Here is a 14,983-nt window from a genome sequence, read left to right as displayed (position 1 = left end):
GGAGGCGGACATGTCTGGCATTGTCAAAGGACCTTTCACATTTTGCATCACCTTTGAAATTTAGTTGTTGAGCTTTTGTGACGAAGCCACAGACCTCTTCAGAATGTGAAACTCTGACTAATGCCGGTACGCTGAGACTCGTAAGAGTTCAAGTTTGTTTGATCAACAACAATAGTATCAAAGCCATACAGTAGGTCGGTTTAGATACGCATCTACTGTAGTAGCAGTGTGATGTGGTGTCTGGTGAAGCATTTGATTACAGTACATGTCAGCTGCGTTCTAATTCCTCACAATTGCGCAGAAAGCGATGCAGACAGTGTGTGGGGTGCCGACTGGGGCAACGGAGGACGGTTTTGATACTCGATCTTGTAATGCGTGCACATAATGACACTTTAAATAAGAAACATGACCATCCTGGAATAAGAGATGGCCGTCTTTGGACAGTAATGAGATGTAACAGATTTGAGACGCACATATTTCACTCAACGCTATATTGTCGATCTGACAATGCATGAACAAGAAAGTCGAAGATCATCGAATGCCTGCAAAACCATATGCTGAAACGATCACTCCCCCTCAGCGTGGACGCAATGGTGACGGATTGTGTGGAACACACTTTACTGAGATGACAATGCTCGATGTTCTGATTACTAGAATTGATGCTGAACTGCTTAAAAGTGAGACACACACACGCATCGCACACACACACACACACCCCGCAAAGCATGAACAAAACAACTGAAACAACTCAATGTTAATATTGTATGGCATTTTACCCAAACAGGTGTGTGCAGATACTTTGTTTTCATAACTGCCCAAATGAACTCTTGAGAGTTCACACACTCATAATGTAGCTTACATTTCTAGCTAACACAGCTTATGGTGTCCGGAACGAAGTAACGTAGTAGGATAGTTTACCCCAAAAATAAAATTCCGTCGTCATTTACTCATGCTCATGCCATTACGCATTTCTTCACAAAAGAAGGTCATTGAAGAGCACTGGTGTCCAAACATACTGAACTACATTGGTTTTCATTGTGCGAGCGTGCAATGTATAAGACATTTTGTTTGGAATGACATGAGTGTATAAGTATGACTACACATATGTTTTTTTATTTTTTCATTTTTAGGTGTACGGTCCCTTTAAAACTGAATATACTCGGCTGCCAACAGAACAAATTACTTCTCCTTTACACATTTGTTTGTAGCATTAGCTTGTGTGTGTGTACCTTTTTTTTCTGAAAAAGCTAGATGAGTCATGTGTTATACTATAATATTAATAGTCTATTGTGGCATAAATAAAAGTGAGTCATATTACTGTACTTCTAGCCTACACTGAAAATGATGCTTAGAAAATAATACGCTATTATTAGTCCTTGCAAAACAAGCGATACATGCAAACCTTAATATCATATTGCGAAAGCTACCAGCCGAAACTCATTTCTTGCTTTATGTTTATAGCAATTTATAATCAAATCTGAAAATATTTTATAAAAATAGCTAGTCATGTAAAGCATATTGTACATGTATGCTATAATATAATAAAAGGATACATTTCACACATTTTCTACAGCTATTGTAAACTCTAGCAACCAAAAAAAAAAAAAAAAGTACAGGAACATGAATATTGTTGCTATGGCAATTAACAATGCTAAATGAAATGCAAATGAAAAAGTTTTAAAGTACGCCAAACAAAGAGCACTACAGCAAACGATATCTCACCAGTTCATAATCTTATTATTATTATTTTTTTTTTTGCCAACTTCTTTTAAAGCCCTGGTGCAGTTGAAGTCTCATTTGAGCATGACAATAAGAAGAATGAAACTGAGGAAGATGTGTTGTAATTGCGATGCAGTTTTGACTTAAATGACTGTAAATTCGGCAATAGTGCAATGAGCAATGGACTTACCTGCCATGCAGGTCTGTGAATGTCTATATATGAAACGCAGGTTATACTCTGTCCCATAACCAAACGGAATCCTTTCCTTCATTGTACGAAACTACAGCACATCAGATGTAAAAACTACTGCCCAACAAAAGCCCTTCATTAGCCCTGCTCACAACAATCTAAAAAGCGCTATTAACATAAATCTAAACCACTAGAGAAGAAGGAACCTATAGACTGTATAACAGACACTCAAATGCAGGTGATAACTTCAGAAAACTGCAAAAGTGTAACGGTCAGGCCCACATAAAGAAACACGGCGAGAGAAAGAGGCCCATGAGTAACAGGGGAAAACCTGTCTTCAGTGACACATCCTCTCCGGGCCTGCAGTCAGAAAAGACCTCAACACACACAATCAGACACTTTGCACCGATGCTTTTGTAATCAAAAGATGATTTTCCAGATATAGAAAGCACTGCAATTGGTGATGGGGGAGGAGAAGATGCAGGCAGACAGCAGACAAGATAGGAAATAGCAAGATGACACTAGAAGATGGAAAAGAAGCCTGACTGACAGAAACCTTCAAAGACGTACCTATGCGATCAAGGTGGAGGCTGTGTCCTGCCGCGAACGAGTCAACAGAGACGCATTAACATGCATCGCGACCTCAACCAGAGGTGTCATCGACCAGTGGAAGCCTACATGTGGGTGAGATCTAGCAAGGCCACCTCAAAACTCAAGCCAGCCCCTCCCCTTTGCACCTCAGACATCTGTGATTGGTCTTCTTTTGCTTTTTGATGTCTTTCTTTCACAATTTTTTTTCTAGAAGTCAAGTGCATCTGTGCTGTTGACTTATTTGTCCTTTAAAACCTCATACCTGATAGATGCAGAACCATGATCTGGTAAAGCTCAGAAAGTTGATTAATTAAGAGATTTCCAACAAAACATTTTGATAAGAGAACCTTGAATATAATACGTTTCTCACGTTAGAAATGGCACCTGAGAACATGACAAAAATGACAGTACATGTTCACTCATAAGTGAAACCGTGATAAAACAAAATAAATATAATTTCAATTATACTTAAAAGTGAGTTACCTACAAACCTTCTTTTTTTTCAGTGTAAAGTTCGGTTGCCAATCTAATTCTTTAAAGTGGTAAAGATAAATAGATTTGTCATGGGAGTGAGGTAAGCAACCACTTATACGTATTGGTGATATTGAACAGTACAAGATAAACAAGCTTCTCCGAAACGTATCTAGAACAGTATTGTGGAAACACTCTTTCCTCCTATTCGCTAATAGACTACCTTTGCCTTAAAAGGCAAAAATGTTTTTTTTTTGTGCCATTTTTTTATGCAACTGCCCACACTTGCATAAAAAAAGAAAAAAAAAAAATCACAAAAATATCATGTTATGGAAAACAGCCAGTAAAACTGTCACTCTGGCCTCAAATGAAACTCCCTCTCCAAAAATAAATAAATAAATAAAACATTGTAGAGTCATCTCCTCATCTCTCTGAACAAACATCCATTCACACATGCATTTCTCTTTACCGACACTGATGATATAATCCAATTTTATAAATTGAAGGGACTGGTTAATAAGCAACTCGACCCACCAGATAACAAAAATTCCATGAAGAAAATGAAAGCGAAGGTGTGCAAATTGTTATTTGAAGTCACCTTATCAGTCACTGCAGTGGAGGCTGGAGATCTTTATCAAATTATTATGTGTGATACTTCACACTGTCATGGAAACTGTCATGGAAACTGTCATGGAAAGTGGCACTTCCTTTAAATCAGCGTAATTAAAGACCTGCTCTCTCGTAATCGTTGAGCTTCTCCATTTTTACAATGGTGTTATGGGGACACAGTCAGAATCATGATATCTGCAGAACCTGAAAAAGCCAATATATATATTAAAAATAATAGCTAAATTTTTTTTGTTGATATTGACTGATAATCTTCGTATGGGCTTTTGCTCTCATAAAAATACTAAATTGCATTTTTAAACACACCACGTCGTGTCCGATCATGTGACACGAGGACATTTACGTGAGGCTTCCGTACGCACCATATTTGAATAGCCGGTTCCGCGAATTTACAACAGATTTTGTGTTACATTGTTTTCATTAGTGAAAATGAAATAGACACATTTCTTTCTTGAGTTATTTTTAAATGTAAACAGAGCATCAGATAATGGTCTTCCAGCCCTGTTTGGAGACTGGTTTTAGTGGGGTTTTGACCACTTCTTTAGCTAATCAGGAGACCAGCTAAAACCAGCTGCTTTCATGAACAACATTGTTAAAATCCCTTCCAAAATGCACCCCCCCCCCAAAAAACAAAAAAAAAACAAAAAAAAACAAAAAAAAAACAGCCAATCTAAATCCACCCAGGTTGAGTTTAAAAAAGTGGCCGGAAACAAAACTTAATTTCACACTTATTATAAAGAACATTAGTGTCCTTTCTCATGAACACTAATATATTTATAATATAGTTATCCTAGTTATAGTTCTAGGTGTGAATTTCTCTTTAGTCTCCTCCCACCTTCTACACAAGTGAGAACACCCGAATACTAGTTGTTCACCGTTGAATTGAGGTTTTAAAGCACTTGTGGTGGATAGCTTTTTGGGTTAACTATATTTTCAGTTATTTGGAAAGTTGTAAACATTAATTTCGACAAGTAATACAATTATTAATGAATTAACACTGAAATAAACCTCCACTTTCAGTTTACATCTAGTTTCTCTCAGGTTCTGGAAACACTTACTTGACAAAACCACATCTGAGAGAAGCAGCATTTAAGCCAACAACAGGCGTAGAACTTTTCACAAACAATATATATTTTGTGAATGTGTTTAGGCTAGGTTTTGTAGGTTAAATCTACAAATTTCATTTTTAAGTGCACAATGTCAAGCGTTTGGTTAGTATTTGTCGGGGGGCTTTGCTGTTAGACTGTTTAACAGTTACAGCTTTAATGCTCCAGTAATTTCCAGACAGCCCCCCCCCTCACCTTTTGAAAGAAATGTCAAGTTTTGCATACTGTACTCAACGGTTCTCACACTCACATGAACATGGTGATGCACAATGAAACTGTACTACAACGACTGAAACCCCTCAGGGAACCCGAATCACCCTGAAGACGCCCTCTGCTCCTATCCTCCTCTGATGTGTGTTTTTTTTTTAAAGAAGGGTATCCCCACCACTAAGGTTAAACATTTTAGATGTGTTTGCACTTGGGGTCTACCTATGTCTTGTTGTTATATGTATTCATCATAGTCAATTTGGCTTCATTTACAATGAACAAGGTGAGATGGTTGAAGATCTGTCATCCATCACTAGCGGTTATAAAAGAACTCTGGATTCACAAGCACAGTTTTGCTGTGCTGATGTGTTTCCTATATTGGAACAGGGATGCATAGATGCATTGAGTAAATGTTTATGAGTGAATAATGTGTTTAAATGTCATTATGACTACAGTCAGAATGCAGGGACCACCTGTAAAGTGAGCATGACATTAATATCAAAAGCCACAGTTTGGATACCACACAAGGACATCAACACGTACATATTGATACCTACACACTTGCGATTTTGACCTCGACCCCGCATGATGAGTCACTTGGAAATAGCCTGCATCATCTGTGAATGTGCATATGTGAAAAGTGTTTGTGTAATTTGAGAGAACAAGTAGGCAAAGTGGCAAATAGTTTTATTTTTACTTGCATTTGGTGCTTGGCTAGTATTAGTTTTCCTTTAGACTTCATGTTGTATCCTCTAGACTTTGACTTTAAATTAAAACTCATTTATTTTCTACGTGCGTGTTATAGATTTTACTGTGGTTCTGAATGGTTCATCCTTGTATGTTTTATATTTTATCCCTTCAAACTCATAATTTTTAATCAAAATGTTTGATCTTTCAGTAAAAAGACATCTCTGGTGATTGTTTGCTGGACCCCAAAACTGAAATTTACTATTGACTGCAAGCAAACATTGATTTCATACTGATTGCATACATTTGAATCACAATACAGAAGAAAATATGATTTTCAGTCATATCTAAGGAGAATAATATCAGAATACTTTGACTATTTCGGCAACAACCCAGAACACCTTAAAAACTATTTAGTATCTAAAGTCAGAAACTAAGAACACCTTATAAGCAACTGCATAGAAGCACACTGGCAACAATCCACTACTCTCTAAAAGTGAGTTTTTCATGAACAATAACCACTCATGCTTTCCCCCCTGCAGTAACTACAATTACATTCAAGCTAAATTAAAGGACAGTAGACTGCTGCGTCTCGTCACGAAAGCTTATCATTTGCACATGTTTTTAAGCCTTGCCAATTTAAACATTCAAATGACTTTAAAGCATTCAAATACAAGAAAAATCGGAAAATCTCAACTCAGTAGGCTACTCACATGCTGTGTTCGGTGCGCACGTAGAGAGCATCTCACGGACAGCAACACTGAGCCCAGCTCTCCTTCGCATCCTCCTGGACCTGAACGAACAAATACAAATTGCAGTCTAAACAAACTGAAAGGATTTGAAAGAGCCCAATTCAGCACCCATGCAAGTGGTGCTCTGGTGTTTAAATGGGCACACACAGTGAGGCGAGTCTTGGAGCGCTTGAACAACAAATTAGCCTCTTCTTGCTTCTTGGGTTATAGAGTTTATGTCCCCACCAATGTCAGTAGCAAACCTATGCCCTTGCTAATGAGAACCTCTTTGGTGGTTTTCCAAAGCATCACTCCCCCACACCCAAATATCAGAATATTGTTTTTGAAAGTTTATATACAAAGTTTAATAGTGCAAGAAATTAACAAACCAGTGCAAACCTCGTACATTTAGCAATTTGGTATTTGCAGTTAGCTGTAAGACCTTAAGGGGAGACCACATTAGCAGGTCATCTCTACATCAAAAGTTAAACTAAGTGGGGCACTGTTTAAAATGCTCGGAAGCTGCAGGGTGTAAACAGTTAAGGGTCCAGTTTGACTCAACAGTATCAAAACTTTAAAACATTGCAGTTTGTAAGAACCATATAAGGAATACTGAAAGGAACCAATCAAATTGTCATCTTCTAAGTTTGACTCATTTCCAAAACATACATGTGTTTAAAATGAAGACCACCCTTGCAAGGGTCCTAGTGAAACCTAACTAGAGCAAGTCTTCCGTGGGTCATCAGTTCTCAGAAACCATTACATACACCCCCTTTTAGTCTGATAAGTTTCCTGCGCAAATATGTAAAGAAATGCTGCTTCCAAATACAGAAGTGAATGGTCTTAAAATTATCATTGGCCTAATTTATTTTTATTTGAATTTCAAGCATGGTCAGAGTACGTGTTGTTTTATTTGCACAATATATAAAAATGTTGTTTTAATTAGGCAGGTTACTATCACTGGAGTAAAACTGAATGAAAGTCTATGATGGCTTACCTTGAACAAGAATGACTATCAAAATGACTAGGATTTACACAAAAGGCATGAATGACAAGTAGTTCCCAGTTACCACAACCTGACACCAGATTGATCTCCATAAACACAGGCTAGTCAGAAGAGCAACGAATGTCAAGAGTTGTGGTTTAGACAAACGTAGAGTGAGAGAGAGAGAAACAGAGAGAGAGAGAATGAGAAAACAAGAAACAGATAGTGAGCACTGAATGTGTAATGAATGAATCTTGAACGGGGGAACTCTCCAGTCGTGGTTTATCATGAAATTCGCTGTAACTTGTGGGTTTGCCGCAACGAGATGAAGAAGCCAATGGAGGCCTGCTTGGTTGCTTGTCAGTAATACCAGTGTACGGGAACTGTGACGACTAAAATGCGATTTTCCATATTACGCTGAATTGAATCTTTCATTATACACATTGTATTTGGAGGTTTTCTGTGGTGTGCCCTCATCTTCAGTTCAAAGAGTGTGATGAGCAGTACATGCTGTTCCTGTCGAGTTTAAAGGGATACTCCACCCCCAAAATGAAAATGTTGCCATTAATCACTTACCCCCATGTTGTTCCAAACCTGTAAAAGCTTTGTTCGTCTTTGGAATACAATTTAAGATATTTTGGATGAAAACTCGGGAGGCTTCTGACTGTCCCATAGACTACCAAGTAAATTACACTGACAAGGTCCAGAAAAGTATGAAAGATATCATCAGAATAGTCCATCTCACATCACTGGTTCAACCGTAACATTATGAAGCGTAGCTTTTTGAATGCAAAGAAAACAAAAATAATGGGCCCTATAATAGACCCGATGCAATGCGACGCAAGGCGCAGTGCAAGTGTATTTGCTAGTTTCAGTCCGGCGCCATTAGAATTTTCCCGTCCAGCATCACATAGTTTAATTCGCAAACCAGCGTCCATGGGCTGGTCTAAAACACGCTGCTTATTAAACACAGGGACACACAGGAGCACACAAACATGGCAAATAAAATAAAAAATTTAAGGATTGCAATGCATAAGAATTTTACGATCTGCTTTGTTTGTTCCCTGTGGATTTTTATGTTATTATTAAAAGACTCTCCAGTTCTCAAAAATCCCGGGAACCATTGTTCTTTATGTGTTTTATGGCCTTTTTCAAGTGTTTTAACATTTTTGGTTTTTCACTAACCACGCATAATATTTTTTTTCTCAAAAACACAATCATGTACATAAATGCATTTCACATATTATTATAGCCCAGTTTGTGCTGATTACAGTGAGATTAGACTTTACCCATTTAGATATTTATAAGAAGCTGAAAAAAAGCACAAATGTCAGGGCATGACAAAACTTCTACAGGCCCCAAAAATACCCTTAGACTCCAGAGGGTTAATAAAAATAAAAATAAAGACACACTTAAAAATATTTTGAGATAATAGAATTATTGAAGTGTTTAAAAATTCATTGCATTGCCACTTACCATTTAAAACTGTTTATTTTATTATTATTTATGTGTGTTTTTATTTAATTAGATGAAATAAATAATTAGTGATTAACCAATAAGATATATATATCTTTAGGTTATAGAACGCAGCATGATAATTATCATATCTTTAGAGTCAAATGTTCAGGTCATTTGGCCCATGACTAAACCTTCCTTAATCTTAAACAATACTCTACCATAATCCCATAGTAGGCTGTCAGTGTCAGTATGGTTTTAGGGGGGCTGCCCCGATGTACACAAGTGGGATGAGTAGCCCCTTGGGTGAGTAATGCTGTCCACTGACATATTTTGTCACTGACCACACACATCATAACTACATCTAACTTTTAGTGAGGTGAAAAGCACAACGTCTAAAAAACAGTTCCATTGTGTCATGACATTTACTGCCCATCTTTGAGGTCTGACCCTAAATTATGTGAAACAATACAGCTGTCTGTATAGCTCTGAAGAACTGAGATGAAAGGTGAGAATGTGGATGTTTTTCTGGAGAAAACAAATCTTTATATATATATATATATATATATATATATATATATATACAGTCTTGTTCAAAATAATAGCAGTACAATGTGACTAACCAGAATAATCAAGGTTTTTAGTATATTTTTTATTGCTACGTGGCAAACAAGTTACCAGTAGGTTCAGTAGATTGTCAGAAAACAAACAAGACCCAGCATTCATGATATGCACGCTCTTACGGCTGTGCAATTGGGCAATTAGTTGAAAGGGGTGTGTTCAAAAAAATAGCAGTGTCTACCTTTGACTGTACAAACTCAAAACTATTTTGTACAAACATTTTTTTTTCTGGGATTTTGCAATCCTGTGAATCACTAAACTAATATTTAGTTGTATGACCACAGTTTTTTAAAACTGCTTGACATCTGTGTGGCATGGAGTCAACCAACTTGTGGCACCTCTCAGCTGTTATTCCACTCCATGATTCTTTAACAACATTCCACAATTCATTCACATTTCTTGGTTTTGCTTCAGAAACAGCATTTTTGATATCACCCCACAAGTTCTCAATTGGATTAAGGTCTGGAGATTGGGCTGGCCACTCCATAACATTAATTTTGTTGGTTTGGAACCAAGACTTTGCCCGTTTACTAGTGTGTTTTGGGTCATTGTCTTGTTGAAACAACCATTTCAAGGGCATGTCCTCTTCAGCATAGGGCAACATGACCTCTTCAAGTATTTTAACATATGCAAACTGATCCATGATCCCTGGTATGCGATAAATAGGCCCAACACCATAGTAGGAGAAACATGCCCATATCATGATGCTTGCACCTCCATGCTTCACTGTCTTCACTGTGTACTGTGGCTTGAATTCAGAGTTTGGGGGTCGTCTCACAAACTGCCTGTGGCCCTTGGACCCAAAAAGAACAATTTTACTCTCATCAGTCCACAAAATGTTCCTCCATTTCTCTTTAGGCCAGTTGATGTGTTCTTTGGCAAATTGTAACCTCTTCTGCACATGCCTTTTTTTTAACAGAGGGACTTTGCGGGGGATTCTTGAAAATAGATTAGCTTCACACAGACGTCTTCTAACTGTCACAGTACTTACAGGTAACTCCAGACTGTCTTTGATCATCCTGGAGGTGATCATTGGCTGAGCCTTTGCCATTCTGGTTATTCTTCTATCCATTTTGATGGTTTTCTTCCACGTCTCTCTGGTTTTGCTCTCCATTTTAAGGCATTGGAGATCATTTTAGCTGAACAGCCTATCATTTTTTGCACCTCTTTATAGGTTTTCCCCTCTCTAATCAACTTTTTAATCAAAGTACGCTGTTCTTCTGAACAATGTCTTGAACGACCCATTTTCCTCAGCTTTCAAATGCATGTTCAACAAGTGTTGGCTTCATCCTTAAATAGGGGCCACCTGATTCACACCTGTTTCTTCACAAAATTGATGACCTCAGTGATTGAATGCCACACTGCTATTTTTTTGAACACACCCCTTTCAACTAATTCAACTAATTGCCCAATTGCACAGCCTTAAGAGCGTGCATATCATGAATGCTGGGTCTCATTTGTTTTCTGAGAATCTACTGAACCTACTGGTAACTTGTTTGCCACGTAGCAATAAAAAAATATACGAAAAACCTTGATTATTCTGGTTAGTCACATTGTACTGCTATTATTTTGAACAAGACTGTATATATATATATATATATATATATATATATATATATAAAACTCTCTATAACTCTCTATATATAAAACTCTCTATAACTCTCTTTTTGGCATGAAACACCCCCATTCCACCTACTCCATGGCTTTAGTGTTAAGTTTCTTGTTCCTCAGAAACGCCAGCATCACAAAACCTAACCCGGCTTCAGAAGAGGCGCTCAATGGAGGTACAACAGTGGCACCCAGAGTTGTGGTTTGACTACAGGTATTTCCCTGTGTGTTCACTCAAAATGTACATTATGTAAACACAAAGTCACCACATTTACCACATTTATTTTAGACATATGCACATAGACGACTAGGTTTACATACCTTAGGTTTACTCTCACAAATCTATATGCATATATAGAAAATGATCAACCTAGCCGGCAGCCATATCACCCTGGAGCCCAAGACCTGTTGCCCACTGAAGCTAAGCAGGGCTGAGCCTGGTCAGTACCTGGATGGGAGACCTCCTGAGAAAGCTAGGTTGCTGCTGGAAGAGGTGCTAGTGAGGCCAGCAGGGGGTGGTCACCCTGTGGTTTGTGTGGGTCCTAGCGCCCCAGTGTAGTGAAGGTGACACTATACTGTCAACAAGCACTGTCCTTCGGATGAGACGTTAAACCGTGGTCCTGACTCTCTGTTGTCATTAAAAATCCCAGGATGTCTTTCGAAAAAGAGTAGAGGTGTGACCTCGGCATCCTGGCTAAATTCAACCATTGGCCTCTGACCATCATGGCCTCCTAACAATCCCCATATCTGCTGATTGGCTTCATCACTCTGTCTCCTCTAGCGTTCTGGCGCACTATGGCTGCCGTCGTATCATCCAGGTGGATGCTGCACACTGGTGGTGGATGAGGACATACCCCCTGACTATGTAAGCACTTTGAATGCCTAGAAAAGCACTATATAAATGTCATTAATTATTATTATTATAACCATTTTGGAATATTCTGCTTATCATTACGTAACAGGGTACTAAGATGTGCAGGATACAACTGCGTTAGACAGTCACATTCTATGTTATACATATTTTATGTATTACTTTAGATATAAAAAGTGATGACACCCTTTCAGTATATTATCTTTTCATCACAAGTATGTGATGGTAATGTAAGGTCTGGGAGTATGAAGATCAACTAACTATACGTGAACCTGTGTGAGGGTGAGGTGTCAGGTGAAACCCCCGTTTAGCCCACATATAACTCTGCTAACGCAATCTTATAATGTGGCATGTCTATCAGTTCTATTGTGCAGGAGTTGCTCTAATTAAGTTATTTTGTCTGAGGTGTGGTTTTGTCTTGGTTATAAACTAAACATTTGTATTTGTTTAACTTACGTAAACATGTAAATATTAAATGACCATAAACAAGACAAATAAACAAACAAACAAATAAAGGGGTTAAAGACCTTTATAAAATACTTGTAGTCAAATTCATATTTGAGAAGTAAGTATGTTTAAAAAAAGGGGAGGAATAGGCAAGGTTTTTCATGAAAAAAATTATTGCAAATTGATGACATAATCCAATGATGTATTGCTGTATTGGTTTGTCTGAACATTCTCAATGGCACACAAATCCAGTTGACTTTCAACTATGATCATCTGTGGTCATTTTAATTAGGTCATCAGGGGTGTGAGATATAAACATATTTGATTGTGGATGAATAAAATGACACCATGATCTGTTTATATATATATATATATATATATATATATATATATATATATATGATTAATGATTATTAAACATTTATTAACATTGACAAATGATGGGAAGTTTCAACAAATAATTAATATATTATTTGTTAAGGTTTGTAAAAGTTGTCTATACAACAAACAAAGACCAACAATAGATCATTTGAACTAAAGGTTTACTGCCATTTTTTTAAGCATTTCAATTTACATTAAATAATGGCATGTTAATCATTAGGTAGTTTAGTAAGTTCATTAATAAACATTAACTAGAACATTATCTCATATTTTTAGCTATGGGAATATGGTAGTTTTTCATTTCTGTGTCATTTGTCAAAAGTGTGTTTGTGTAAATATTAATGTTAAACTGTATTTAGTATTTTAGTATTTATTCTGTTTAATTTGGCAGTATATTCAGATCAAATTCTGGCCTCACAACTGCCAGATTCAAGGTTCAGATTATTTTCCGACCTCTAGTGGTTGATCAGGAGCAGAGTGTGACGAAGATTTATTTCAGTTCAGGTCAGTGTACACTCAAAACATTATTTTTGTAGACTTTTATATTTTAGTCATTCTTTTGCAGATTTCACAGCAAGGCCATGAATCACCAAAACATGCATTACTAAAAATGGACAAAGGTCTACACAACTTGCCTAGAACTGGATCTGCCAGACTGTTGCAATGTAAGTAAATCATAATCCTGAATACCAAGAACATGCAACAGGTCATTGTTCACAGGCTGAGTGCATTTTATGGTTGACATTTCCTTCTTGTTAACACTATTGTTTTGGGGTAGAAGGAAGTTTTCTATTATCAGATTCAGTGTGTGGACTTTTACAGACAATGGCACATGTTATGATTTAGTTGCTTCTTTCTTGATATATATGGATATATGGATATATATATATTCAGTGTGAATCTTCATGAAAATAAAGAAAACTCTTTGAATGAGTTTTCTTTAAAAACTTTGAATGAGAAGGTGTGTCCAAACTTTTGGTCTGTACTATATATATATATATATATATATATATATATATATATATATATATATATATATATATATATATATACAGTCTTGTTCAAAATAATAGCAGTACAATGTGACTAACCAGAATAATCAAGGTTTTTAGTATATTTTTTATTGCTACGTGGCAAACAAGTTACCAGTAGGTTCAGTAGATTCTCAGAAAACAAATGAGACCCAGCATTCATGATATGCACGCTCTTAAGGCTGTGCAATTGGGCAATTAGTTGAATTAGTTAAAAGGTGTGTGTTCAAAAAAATAGCAGTGTGGCATTCAATCACTGAGGTCATCAATTTTGTGAAGAAACAAGTGTGAATCAGGTGGCCCCTATTTAAGGATGAAGCCAACACTTGTTGAACATGCATTTGAAAGCTGAGGAAAATGGGTCGTTCAAGACATTGTTCAGAAGAACAGCGTACTTTGATTAAAAAGTTGATTAGAGAGGGGAAAACCTATAAAGAGGTGCAAAAAATGATAGGCTGTTCAGCTAAAATGATCTCCAATGCCTTAAAATGGAGAGCAAAACCAGAGAGACGTGGAAGAAAACGGAAGACAACCATCAAAATGGATAGAAGAATAACCAGAATGGCAAAGGCTCAGCCAATGATCACCTCCAGGATGATCAAAGACAGTCTGGAGTTACCTGTAAGTACTGTGACAGTTAGAAGACGTCTGTGTGAAGCTAATCTATTTTCAAGAATCCCCCGCAAAGTCCCTCTGTTAAAAAAAAGGCATGTGCAGAAGAGGTTACAATTTGCCAAAGAACACATCAACTGGCCTAAAGAGAAATGGAGGAAAATTTTGTGGACTGATGAGAGTAAAATTGTTCTTTTTGGGTCCAAGGGCCACAGGCAGTTTGTGAGACAACCCCCAAACTCTGAATTCAAGCCACAGTACACAGTGAAGACAGTGAAGCATGGAGGTGCAAGCATCATGATATGGGCATGTTTCTCCTACTATGGTGTTGGGCCTATTTATCGCATACCAGGGATCATGGATCAGTTTGCATATGTTAAAATACTTGAAGAGGTCATGTTGCCCTATGCTGAAGAGGACATGCCCTTGAAATGGTTGTTTCAACAAGACAATGACCCAAAACACACTAGTAAACGGGCGAAGTCTTGGCTCCAAACCAACAAAATTAATGTTATGGAGTGGCCAGCCCAATCTCCAGACCTTAATCCAATTGAGAACTTGTGGGGTGATATCAAAAATGCTGTTTCTGAAGCAAAACCAAGAAATGTGAATGAATTGTGGAATGTTGTTAAAGAATCATGGA

The sequence above is a fragment of the Carassius auratus genome, unplaced genomic scaffold (assembly GCF_003368295.1).
Source record: "Carassius auratus strain Wakin unplaced genomic scaffold, ASM336829v1 scaf_tig00023221, whole genome shotgun sequence".
Taxonomy (NCBI): Eukaryota; Metazoa; Chordata; class Actinopteri; order Cypriniformes; family Cyprinidae; genus Carassius; species Carassius auratus.
Note: the sequence above shows the minus strand (reverse complement) of the source record.